The sequence below is a fragment of the Hyla sarda genome, chromosome 3 (genome assembly GCF_029499605.1).
Source record: "Hyla sarda isolate aHylSar1 chromosome 3, aHylSar1.hap1, whole genome shotgun sequence".
Lineage (NCBI taxonomy): Eukaryota > Metazoa > Chordata > Amphibia > Anura > Hylidae > Hyla > Hyla sarda.
The window spans coordinates 150,897,212-150,910,084 of record NC_079191.1 but is presented as its reverse complement, the minus strand read 5'-3'; the positions used below and the strand labels follow the sequence as shown (position 1 = coordinate 150,910,084).

The 12,873-nt window shown below is 42.1% G+C and overlaps 1 pseudogene; it reads left to right on the top strand.

The window, feature by feature from the left end:
* Positions 1-12,481: 12,481 nt before the first annotated feature.
* LOC130363385 (U4 spliceosomal RNA) lies at positions 12,482-12,604 on the top strand (annotated as a pseudogene).
* Positions 12,605-12,873: the final 269 nt, after the last annotated feature.

Here is a 12,873-nt window from a genome sequence, read left to right as displayed (position 1 = left end):
TGGCGCAGCACTGGGCGGCGCACCACCGCCGCAACACCAATGCCCACAGGGGGGAACGACCCACCGGCAGAGCGGCCCCAATGCCACTCAAACCAGTCTATGGGCCGCACCCCCCCGCAGACACGGCGCCACGGCAGCAATGGACACCGTACAGCACCACACCAGTGTGAACAAGGTGTAATGGCTCACTTACCATGCTCTCCCAGTCAGACTGGGAGGCTGCTAGGAAAGAAGTGACCCATGTGTAGCTAACTACTACTTATATAGGGTTGGGCTGAGGGGGTGGGGAAGAGTGCAGACAACATGTTCAAACGAAAAAAAAAAAAAAGAGGGGATAGAAATCACAGTGTGAATTCGGGTAGAAAAACAGACATGGTGCACATCTACAATCTTGTATAATGATCTGATTGCTTCTCAGCATAATATCAAAAACTAACAGGTTGTTAGTATACATTTTTGATCAAAAAGTACAAGCCCACTTGCCACGTCAAGGCCACCTATTTAGAGTGGGTCCCTAACGTCCCTAGCATAAAATGGCGCAGCGCCGGGCGGCGACCACCACCGCCGCAACATCAATGCCCACAGGGGGGAACGACCCACCAGCAGAGCGGCCCCAATGCCACTCAAACCGGTCTATGGGCCGCACCCCCCCCCCCGCAGACACGGCGCCACGGCAGCAACGGACACCGCACAGCACCACACCAGTGTGAACAAGGTGTAATGGCTCCCTTACCATGCTCTCCCAGTCAGACTGGGAGGCTGCTAGGAAAGAAATGACCCATGTGTAGCTAACTACTACTTATATAGGGTTGGGCTGAGGGGGTGGGACAGCATGTTCAAACAAAAAAAAAAAAAAAAAAAACATGCAGACAACATGTTCAAACAAAAAAAAAATCTAATAGGCAACAACTGCCAGAAGCAATCCTGTCCACATGGGCCAATATTCCTGTAGAACAAATTTCTAAAGACCATAGAAGGTCCAATGTGCTACTAAAGGGTTGTCTCTCTAACTGCCTTGGACAGGGACAAAAAGGTGAAAATTCTCCTAATTCTCAGAGTCATAAGTAAAGGCAGAAAGCAGTACATCAGTAACAACCTCTGTATCCTAGTTCACACCCCAGACTTGTAGTGTATTAGTATGTGATACAGATCCAGCCGGGACGATATTTTCTCTGCTTATGAATCATTGGATTTTTACAGAACAGCTATTACTAGCCAGCGGCAGGGGATATCAGTATGATGAAACATCTCACAAGTAGTACATGTACAAAGGAAACAGCACTGCGAAGACATTGAAGTCTGGGAAGTAAGTTTTATAATTATTAGAGTTTTCCAGGTTTTATAGAAATGCACTTCTTATATGACAGAAATGATGTCTTATGTGGCAGCCAAGTTATGTGGGTCAAACAGAGGAACACTGAGGAAAATGCTTAGTAGAGAAGGGATGTTTCCTACAACTTCAGAGAATGAATAGATACCTGATAATATTAAAATAAAAAATGATAAAATTAAGGATTTTAACATTTCAAACATTTTTATTAATTTTGTTTAGTACATAATTAACATATACAAAAACAAAACAAAACAACTTGCCCTTGCCACAACTACATCCATCCAGATCCTTTCAAAACCCCTTTCAAACCACTCTACCCGCTTTCTCCCCCCCTTAGAATCTGGCTTCCTCCACCTGACAAGGTTGCTCTGCAAAAATTTCCCACACTTTATAGTATCTAGATTTGATTTTAACATTTTCCAACCTTCCTAGTCGTACCTTTTCCATAATGCATATTTGTTTAAGGGATGCCATTACTTGGGGGATTTCTGGTATATCCTATTTTTTCCAACACTTTGCAATGGCATTCCTTGTTGCTGAGAGTGTGTGAAAGATTATGGTCATTTCAGTTAGTGACAATAATTCCTGTATCTCTACACAATCCCACAAAATATGCATTAATGAACCAATCTCAGTTTTACACCTCCAACATATGGGGGAGTGCCAGTGTTAAACCTAGCCAGCTTATCCGGGGTACGGTACATCAATTTCCGAGAGGTCCCCAGGTGGGATACGCAGTGCAAAACTTTAGTTGGGATAGAGAATATACTACACCATGATGCTTCAGAAATAGGGTACCCTAAGTCCTTTGTCCACTTCCTTTGATAAGACATTTTTATCGAGGATGATGCTAACTTTAGGGCTTAGTATGCATTAGATATCCCTCCCTTTTCCTCTTTAGGTTCCTTAAATAATCATTGTATATCTTCCTCCCATTATCTTCTCCCCATTTAAAAGAGTGAACACAATGACGTACTTGGAGATACTTAAAAAAGTCTTTAGGTAATATTCCAAAGCGTTTAGAGATCTCAAAGGGTAGTAAGAGGCCTTTCTCACTGATTTTTCCCAAAGTATTAATGTGTCTGCTAACCCAATTAGACAGATTAGTTGCTGGGAGTAGATGTTGAATTAGGTCCATACGAACGTCTTTAAATTTTAGAGGACTTAAGACTTGTTGTTTAAGGGCATACAGCCACACTTCTAGGCTTGCTGTAAAAGTTGGACTATTTTAGCCTGATATTTTGCCTAGTAATGCAGTTTCCCACAGTATCAATCTAGGTGTTTCAGCCTTACTTAATTGTTTTTCTATTGAGTGGGTCTTGTCTAGTATTGTCAGTATTATGCCACGATTTCTGTGTCTGGGTGAGTAGTGTTGCTTGGTATTAAGTCAGTAAGTCCAGGCACCCTAACCCACCCTCTTTAATAGAACTACCCAATTTTTCCGATGCTGTTCTAGCTCTCATATTTTGCTAGATATATCTTAGAATAATAGCTTGAAGGGTCTTGATCACATGTCTGTGGAACTTAATAGGCAAATTGCGGAAGAGGTACGAGATTTTTGGTAATAAAACCATTTTGGTTATCGCTATCCTTCCCAGCCAAGATATCGGCAATTTGGAGTAACTAGCAATATCTTTATTTAGCTGCTGTTTTAGTGTTTTTGTATTTACTATATATCGAATGGGAAAATTAAGGATTTTAATACATCTAGTAAAACTAGGGAGATTGAGCTTATATCTTTACTAAAAGGCAAATGAAGGACTGATGGTCAGACTGAGGATCACATGACACAACTTTTCCAATGCCAAGCAAAAAAAATACACTGCTTGGAATCTGGGGATGATTTACCATAATTTGCAGCCAACTAAATTTCCCATGGTATATGTATGGACATGGGTGTGATACTGTGTGTGCTTAGCAATTTTTCTGTAGGCACTCAAAGGTTTACACCATCACAATTTTGGACCAATGAATATTATAAGAGACAATAATAATAAAAAAAACAGCAACATACATTTATACATTCACTTTTGTGATCTATGTACAGCATTGTGCCCTATGCTAACACTGTGGGTACATGCCAGGGGCAGAAGCTAAACACGATGGGGGAGATTTATCAAAACCTGTCCAAAGGAAAAGTTGCTGAGTTGCCCATAACAACCAATTAGATTACTTCTTTCATTTTTCAGATGTCTTTTCAAAAATTAAAGAAGCACTCTGATTGGTTGCTAGAGGCATCTCAGAAACTTTTTCTCTGGACAGGTTTTGATAAACCTCCCCCCCATGTTTTTCTTCTTTTTTTTTTTTTTTTTTAAGTAACCATGTCTGTAGTGTTTACATCAATGACCAAAAAAATCCAAAACTTGGTAAAGGTTGTAAGCACATACCGTTTTAACTTTTGACACTTACTTTAAAAATTCAAATTACAAAAAGATTTCATCATTTTTCCTCATGATTAAAGGAGAACTCTGTGGAAACTTGTAATCTATTCATTTTGCTGGGGCTGCAAAAGTAAACGTGACATTACCACAACTCCCAGGCAGAAAGCTTGCTTTCTTGGAGTTATGATAGACTCTGATCTATGTTTAACTCCCTTTATTCAATCCCTGTCACGTTCTTGTCAACTGCACCTAAAAAATATCTCCAAAATCATCACATTTGATATTAGGTTTCATATATTTGTACATTGTGATCAGATAGCTCTTAAGATTTTTTTTTCAAATGACCTCAAGCCTGAAAACCTGTCTTGGTATCTTATCCAGTCACTCCAATAAGTTCATTTGTCCCCCTTTTCTGCATCAGTTTCCCCATATCCTTTTTACATACAGGTTTCAAGGCTAACAAAGTAATAGGATGTATCAAGAGAGGCATAGAGGCTCTTGACAAGAAACTAGTTTTGCCTCTGTATAAATCATTAGTCAGATTTATACAGAGGCACAACTAGTTTCTTGTCAAGAGCCTCTAGGCCTCTCTTGATACATCCTATTATTTTGTTAGCCTTGACAGCAGCTGCCTGGCACTGATCTCTAAAGTGGAGTTTACTTATCCCCAAGTCCTTTTCAGTTATAGTTTTACCTTATGTTTTATAATTAGCACATAATTGTTTGTTTTCTACGCCCAAGTGCATAACCTTAAATTTATCCACATTAAACTTAATTTGCCATGTCTGTGCCCAAGCCCCCAGCTTCCCGAGATCCCTCTGTAATATTATGTTATCCTCTGTGGTGATCACCTTACCCAATTTAGTGTTATCTGCAAATATAGAATTTGTACCCTGTAATCCATCTACAAGGTCATTAATAAACATTTTTTTTTAAAGTGGACCCAGGACTGCTCCCTGTGGTCCACCAGAGTAAGTTCCATTAATACCCACCCTCTGCTTCCTATCACGTAGTCAGTTGCTAACCCATTTGTAACTTATGGGCAGGGATTGAGGGCTCTCTAGATCCACCTAGAACCCCTATCCCTTTCTATTGTGTAGTCTCCCTAGACAATGATTCCACAACCTGAAGACAAACCCTACTTTGAATAAGTGCAAGGTCATCACAAGTTAAAATAACAAACTACAAAAAACACAGTAAGGGCAAGGAATACAGTCAGGATACAGAAGGTAAATATTTACTAGAACAATACCCTAGGGAGACAAACAAACACAAAGGATTGTCAGCGAGCTGAGTCAGGAGGCCAAATAGAAAAAAAATGTTCAGAAATGAGAACCAGAGGGAAATCCAAATACAGAGCTAGAGTCACAAAAACAGGTAATCAGGATAGATGCAGATGCAGAATATAAATGCTAGTAACAGAGACTGAGGGGAAGATTTATCAAAACCTGTGTATAGGAAGAATGGTGCAGTTGCCTATGGCAACCAATCAGATTGCTTCTTTCATTTTTCAAAGGCCCTTGTATGATTGTAAGTGATCTGATTGGTTGCTATAGGCAACTGCATCACTTTTCCTTTATACAGGTTTTGATAAATTTCCCCCCAAGGTGTATTAGCACAATACATGCTCAAAAGGGTACTCTGCCCCTAGACACCTTATCCCCTATCCTTTGGATAGGGGGTAAGATGTCTGATCGCGACTTCCGGTTCCGGCACCATGCTGTGAGGACACACGGAAAGCCAGCTCCACAGCAACTACCCTGTTATTAGGCCCTGTTACCCGCAATTGCCCTTATTAGGTACTTATTCTTAATACCCTTAGGTACTTATTCTTCCCGAGTGTGAGGGGACTCTCATGGAGAGCTATCTACTCAGAAAGGTCCACCACAAACAATCTCGGAGCTCCGGACAGACCCCCAAGCAAAAGGCCGGCTCCGACCACATGGCAGACTCCCGGGCCTTGAGCCGCGCTCCCTCCCCAACCCTCTCTGACCGAGACTGCTTGGATGGTGGTTATGACTGGGACATATTTGCCTTGGAATTTGATAGACTTGGGCTGAGGTAGCTAGCAGGGTTGCTCCCAGTGTTCAGGCTGCTCTCCGCCACTCTACAGTCCACACTTCAGCAACTGCAGGCGGACATGCAGAAGTAGGGTCAAAGTATTGCAGAACATGGTGGCAGGATCCAGTCACTAGAAGAGGCTTCAGGTGCAGTTAACTCCCGCATGACAGATCTTGAGGCTGATAACAAACGCCTCTGTGATGAAGTGGAGGATCTCGAGAATAGATCCCGCAGTGACAGCTTGCAGGTCATTGGGATCCCTGAAACGCTCCTAACACGAGACCTCCACTGGCTCTGGGAACAGATCTTACCTCAACTGATGGGCTGTTGTGTCAAACGTACCCATTGCCTAGGCCCGGACCTCCATCCCACACCAGAAATTGGAACGCTGACTACCCTGATGACCCACATAAGACCAAACAAGTCATTGTAAAGTATCTGGACTTTACAGGAAAAGTTGCCCTGCTATATGCCTTCCGTCAAAAGAGAGACGGCCTAATGTTTGGAGGGGGATGCTTGCTTCTTTTTGGGGACTTCTCGGCTGAAGTATCTCACCAACGCAAGCTATTGTCCCCGATTTGCACTACCTTGCATAGGAAACAGATACGCTTTGCCCTGGTATATCCCACTGTCCTAAGGTATACCATCCTGATGGCTCTATGTCTACATTCATGTTGCCAGATGAGGCGAATAAGAGGCTGGAACAATACTTTCCTGCAGCACTCCACTCTCCTCACATGATTCCTGATGAGGTGACTCATTCTCCCTTGCGGAGTACCACACAACCACATTCTTCTACTCCGAGACTGGGGGACAAGCCCCTGACTACCTGGATCCCGTCCTCTCCGAAGGAACAGCGGCAACCATACCGTAGGCAGGTCCCGGAGTGGGCGTGGTGGTCACCACACCCCCTCCCATAGACTTGCATTGAGGGGGTGGAGCGTGAGGTCACAAGGGGGCCGGGCCGTGACATTACGATACTTCGACCCCTGTATCACCCCTCTTCAGGCATGAAGCGGAGTTTGCTCCATGCAGCAGGTGACATGGGGTGCTGCAGGAGAGATCGCAGGGGACCCCCTTTAAATAAGCAGAGTTGACCAGGTGTGGCCACACAAGGCACATAATTGTCCAAAGAGATAGAACAAAGGATAGGCCAGGGTGTAACCACAGCAACACAAACTTCGTACACAGTCAGGAAAGTTTAATGAGGTACACATCTTACATAATTTACATATATGCTCCCCTAGTCCCAGCATCCTTATTTTATGTACTAACATTTTGTGTGGTACGGTACCAAATGCCTTAGAAAAGTCCAGATATACAACATCCACAGCCTCATCCTGGTCCAATCTAGAACTAACCTCCTCATAGAAGCTGCATAAACCCATGTTGCTGCTATGGTAGAAGGTTATTTTCATGAAGATATTCCAGAAAAGCATCTCTCAGAAAACCCTCAAAAATCTTACTCACAACAGATGTTAACCGTACAGGCTTGTAGTTCCCAGGATCCCGTTTTGACCCCTTTTTGAATATTGGTACCACATTTGCTAAGCGCCAGTCCTGTGGAATCATCCCTTTCATTATAGAATCTTTAAATATAAGGAATAAGGGTCTGTCAGGCACAGTACTTCATTTCTGCAAAACCCTAGGATGGATTTCATCTGACCCCAGTGATTTGTGTGTTTTAATGTTATGAAAGAGAACCTGTCATCGAACCATTTTTTACGTTCACACGTACGCAGATTTGATTGCAGGATTTGATGCACAAGATTTTCTGCTGCAGATTTCAATGTAAACTAAATGACTGAGCACAACTTCTAATCAGCAGTTACAAATCCTGCGCATCAAATCTGCACAGGATCCTGTATGTGTGAACATACCCTTACTCAGATTATATTCCCTAACTACCTGTATTTTTCGCCATATAAGACGCTCCGGCATATAAGACGCACCCAATTTTAAAGGAGGAAAATCTAGAAAAAAAAAGATTCTGAACCAAATATTGTAGTAAAATATTTTATATCAATATAGTTCCCCCAAAATAGTTGGCAGTATAGTTCCCCACAATAGTTGGCAGTATAGTTCCCCCACAATGGTAGGCAGCTCCCCCCCCCCCCACACACAATGGTTGGCAGTATAGTTCCCCCACAATACTTGGCAGTATAGTTCCCCCACAATGGTAGGCAGCCCCCCCCCCCCACAATGGCTGGCAGTATAGTTCCCCCACAATAGTTGGCAGTATAGTTCCCCCACAATGGTAGGCAGCTCTCCCCCCCCCCACAATGGTTGGCAGTATAGTTCTCCCACAATAGTTGGCAGTATAGTTCCCCCACAATGGTAGGCAGCTCCCTCCCACAGACATACAGCTTCCAGCCATATACAGTGTACAGCTGGAGGCTGTATGTCTGTGTGCTGCCCCCACAGTGTTCCTCACTGCTCCTCTGGCCCGGTGTCACAATCTACTGCTATGGCCTATGGACCATAGCAGTAGGTGCCGGGACCGGAGGAGCAGTGACCGGAACACTGAAGATTACGCGCCGCCAGTCACTCACCAGGCTCCGGCCGGCGCGCGTCTTCCTCCGGTCCTCCTGCGCCTCTATGGTTGTACGCATGGGACGTCAATGAGGTCCCGTGCGTACAACCATAGAGAGGTGGAGGATCGCAGGAAGACCGCAGGAGGACCGGAGGAGGACGCGCATCGGCCGGGGAATGGTTAGTGACCCGCCGACATCCTTATGTCCCGAAAAGATTTTTCGGGACACAGGGATGTCCGGCATAGGCAAACCTATGATTATCTGCCCGGGCCGGCTCCTGTGTGTGGCTGCAGGCGGGGGTCGGCCAGAGCAGGTAAAAACAAATTCATGTATACTAAAAACCAGGGTGCCTCCAGCTGTTGTGAAACTACAACTACCAGCAAGCCCGGACAGCCTTTGCCGGTCCGGGCATGCTGGGAGTTGTAGTTTCACAACAGCTGGAGGCACCCTGGTTTTTAGTATACAGTTATTAGTAATTCACCTGCCCGGTGCCCGGAACTGTATGTTCCAGGCGTAGGGCAATAAACATAGCCGGTGTGAGGTGAGAAATTCACCGGCGGTCATGAGGCTTCTGCGGGCGGGGAGCGGATAGTCAGCGCTTTACCGCACCGCTGCAGCCTCTGTACTTACCGCTGACTTACCGCTCTTGCCCGCAGTAGCCTCGGGTGTATATTCGCCGTATAAGACGCACCAACTCCACCCCCACCCCCCGTTTTGGGGAAGAAAAAGTGCGTCTTATACGGCGAAAAATATGGTACTCCTAACCCCCCTCTTGCCCTTGAGAAAAATTTTCGAGCTATAAAAAGCTCTGTATCATATCTTTCCCCTTGCTCACATTGAGGGGCATTTATCAAAAGTGAACTTGCTATATAGTGCACGGACAATGATGAAAGCCCACTGAATTGCTCTGGTTAAATGCCGCAGAGCACTGGTGGCCCGTGAAAACAATTGTATTAAAATTCACACAGACCTTCATACAAATGTATCATAGAATTATATAGGATGGGGTTGAATTGCCATGGGATTTCTTCTAAATCTGTTCCGTGCGACTATTTTGCGACTTTTCGCAAAAAATTTGCACATTATAAATTTGTGACCACTGCACATAAAGATCTAAATCAGATCACATCATAGTAATAAAAATTATACAGACTAATTGAAATGTAGTAGAAAAAGTCGCACGGGACCAGCCTGCGACTTTTCCTGTGACAAATTTAGTCGAAAAAAGCCATCTAAACAGCTTGAAAAATTCCCTCATTGTGTGAACTCCCGGCAGGAGAAAGTGAATGTTCCCAGCAGGCGTGACGTCACTGAAGCCTGCGAGAGCTGTTTCTCGCCATGCCCCGCATGTGCTTCCTGAGTTTGGTCGAATGCCAGGCCAGGAGGAGACCATGCCAAGCCGGGAGGAGACCAAACTGTTTGACTTGCATCCCATTAAAAACATATAAAGGGTGAGAATTAACAGCAAGTAAATAGCAAAGTGTCTTAAAATTACATGTATTAAAAGCTTAGTTTGGTGACAGGTACTCTTTAAGGGGGATAAGCTATATAGCCATGCTGGTAATGATCTTACTGGCTACTTTTTTATCAAAATAGGATACCAATAGTCTTGATTCCACAATGGACTTGCCAAATCCCACATCGTCTGCTGTTTGGACTGGAAGTCACTATCACTATTCATTTCTATTGGATGATCAATGTCAGTCCCATAGAAATGAATAGTGAAAGTGACTTCCAATTGGTGCATCAGCCAGACTGACAGGGATCCTATTACTGGCTAGTGAATTACCAGCATATTATCTAGCACATAGTATAGTTCTGCTTCAAGTAAGTAATGTGGCTTCACAAGATTTTTCAGCTATCACAAAAGAACAGATTGCCATCGATGAAACAAGGCATTGCTTTAACACCATTAATAAGGAACATCCCATATTATTTATATTGATTTACTTTGCATATCAAGCGCTGCGGAATCTGTAGGTGCTATATAAATAAATTATTATTATTATTATTATTATGTACCTCAGACTAAATAAAGAATTCCCAGTTCACCTTTCTAGACCATACTGTGTTACACCTGAGAATTTAAATGATTTTAATCATAATAAAATGTTATAAATTCTTCCTCATCGGATACAGAATGAAGGTCACACTGTGACTTCATAGGAATTAGTAGAAAACACAAGACTGACAAGGTTTATAGAGTTTAGTCAAGTGAATTGATAATGCTCGCAAAGACTACAGATGTTTGACCTCTCCTGTCTTCCTCAACCCCATTAGTTCCAATAGAAAGAACTAATGGCTGATCACTGTAGAAAAAGGATGTTAAATGGAATCTGAATGCTGTTCTTGCATTGTCTGTTGTCTCATGCATGAATTCCATTATTCACAAGTGCATTCTGTAAGGTTCTTTGTGTGATTGAGCTCCAATCCATCATCTATCCTACTTACAGGCCTAAAACCTAATATTGCAGACTTTAAGAATATCCCTGATTCTCCTCATTAGGAGAGAAAACTTCCAATAACCATTAATAAAGTGGTTTTAACTTGACCTTTCTACGTTGAAGACATCTCAGACTTTGTGCAGGAATATAGATGAGCTGCTTGATGCTGCAGCCTAACAATGTTCTATAATTATGCACATAATCTAGTCAATAATTCTTTATTGTCTTTATTCTGATTACATTGATGGCACAGCTGCCCAGTTAATTAGGACAAAATTACCCTGCTGATTCCTATGTATTACTTTAAATGGCTTGGTGTGCCCCATTGTTAGAAATCTGTGCTCAGGTTGACTTTTAAAATTGTGAGAATTTTTTAATTTTTTAATACCAGTTATAGTTAAAATGGCCAATATTACATCCATTTGTTGGAAAAGCAATGGAGACAATGCTTTAAAATTACCTGATAAAGATTCAGATTTATGCATGTATATGTGGAACATCAAACAGAAATATTTGTGGAGCTGTTGAGAAGACCAATATTCAAGAAACTTCTTAAAAACTAAAAAACTGTGTGATGTCTTACTGTAGATTTCGATGTGATCAGAAAGTCAGTGAGAAGGACTCTTCTAAATAATTTTAAGAGAAAGCTTCTGCGAGTAATGTGTAGAAGATCATATACTGTTTAATGATTGTTTTTTTAGATGTTGTAGTTTTGTTTTGTCATCTTCTATAAATAGTAAAACATTAAAACATCTAATGTGTTGGCATATAAGAACCATTTCGCCCCCATCTAATCTGTCCAATATTCTGAATACCATTGTGACTTGAACCATATTTGACATACAATGCTACGGACAATCCAGATCTGCGAAAAGTGTCAATGGCTGGAAGAACTGATTAGTATGAATGGGCCCTCACTGGTAAAACACCTGTATTATTGAAGTACATGCACTGACTGGCTGTCTGTTAGCGCCTCCCTACAAGGACCCTGGAGAAGCTCCTGTCCTCTACATAGACAGTGATTTACAGCTTCCAGCACATCTTTCTTAATTTTACATGTAAGGATTTGCTTTTTCGGTTTTAATTATCTACTTCCTTTTTTTTTATCCTCCCTTTTTCTATTTTGGATGACATTTTGGATGACCAATTACCAGGTTCCCATAGAGTTATGGTTTAAAACCCAACAACATATTTGGCATTGCCATTTGTAGAAATGTCCAAACTACTAAAGTATTATGTTTACTGGTACATATCATATGTCAGAAAAAAAAGCCCTGAAACAAAAATTGCACCAATAAAAAACAACAAATAAAAAAATCAATAAATAAAAAGTTATAGGAATAAGAATAGGACAATTTTTGCCATACCTATTCTGTCAAAAAGTTGGACTTTTTATTTTTATTTTGTAAAATAATAAAAACTCTATGTAATAAAGGTATAGTTGTAATCGTTTTGACCCACAGAATAAAGATTACATTTCAGTTTTACCATGTACTGCACTGCATAAAAAACAAATCCCTCCAAAAGCTGCAAAATTGCATATTTTCTCAATTCTTCCAGAATTTTTTTTTTTATTTCTTAGGCATTTTATAGTAGAATAAAATTGGTCCCACAAAAACAAGCGCTAATATGGCTTTGTTGATGGACACATTTAAGAGTTAAGTCTCTTAAAAGTAATAAAAACAAAAATGAAAATGGGCTGTGTCCTCAAGGCGTACTGAACTTGTCAGCTTTGTGCAGTGGCAGTATCATAGCCAATGAGGTTTATCCAAGGCTTGATTATTGGTAATTGAAAACTTTTCCAAATACTCTGCCAAAAAAAAAAAAATAGGATTTGTGTCCTTAAAGGGGTACTCCCCTCCCCAGTGTTTGGAACATTTAGTTCCTGAATGCCGGTGTGGGCTTCAGGGGTCACCACGCCCCCCTTGTGACATCACGCCCCGGGACCTCATAGACTTGCATTGAGGGGGCAGGGCGTGACCTCACGAGGGGACCCCTGCAGCCCCCCCCAGCATTTGGAATTAAATCCTCCGAATGTTGAGGAGTGGAGTACACCTTTAAAGGGATACTCCGTCTCCAAACATGTTATCCCTTGTCAAAAGAATCGGGGGGATAAAAGA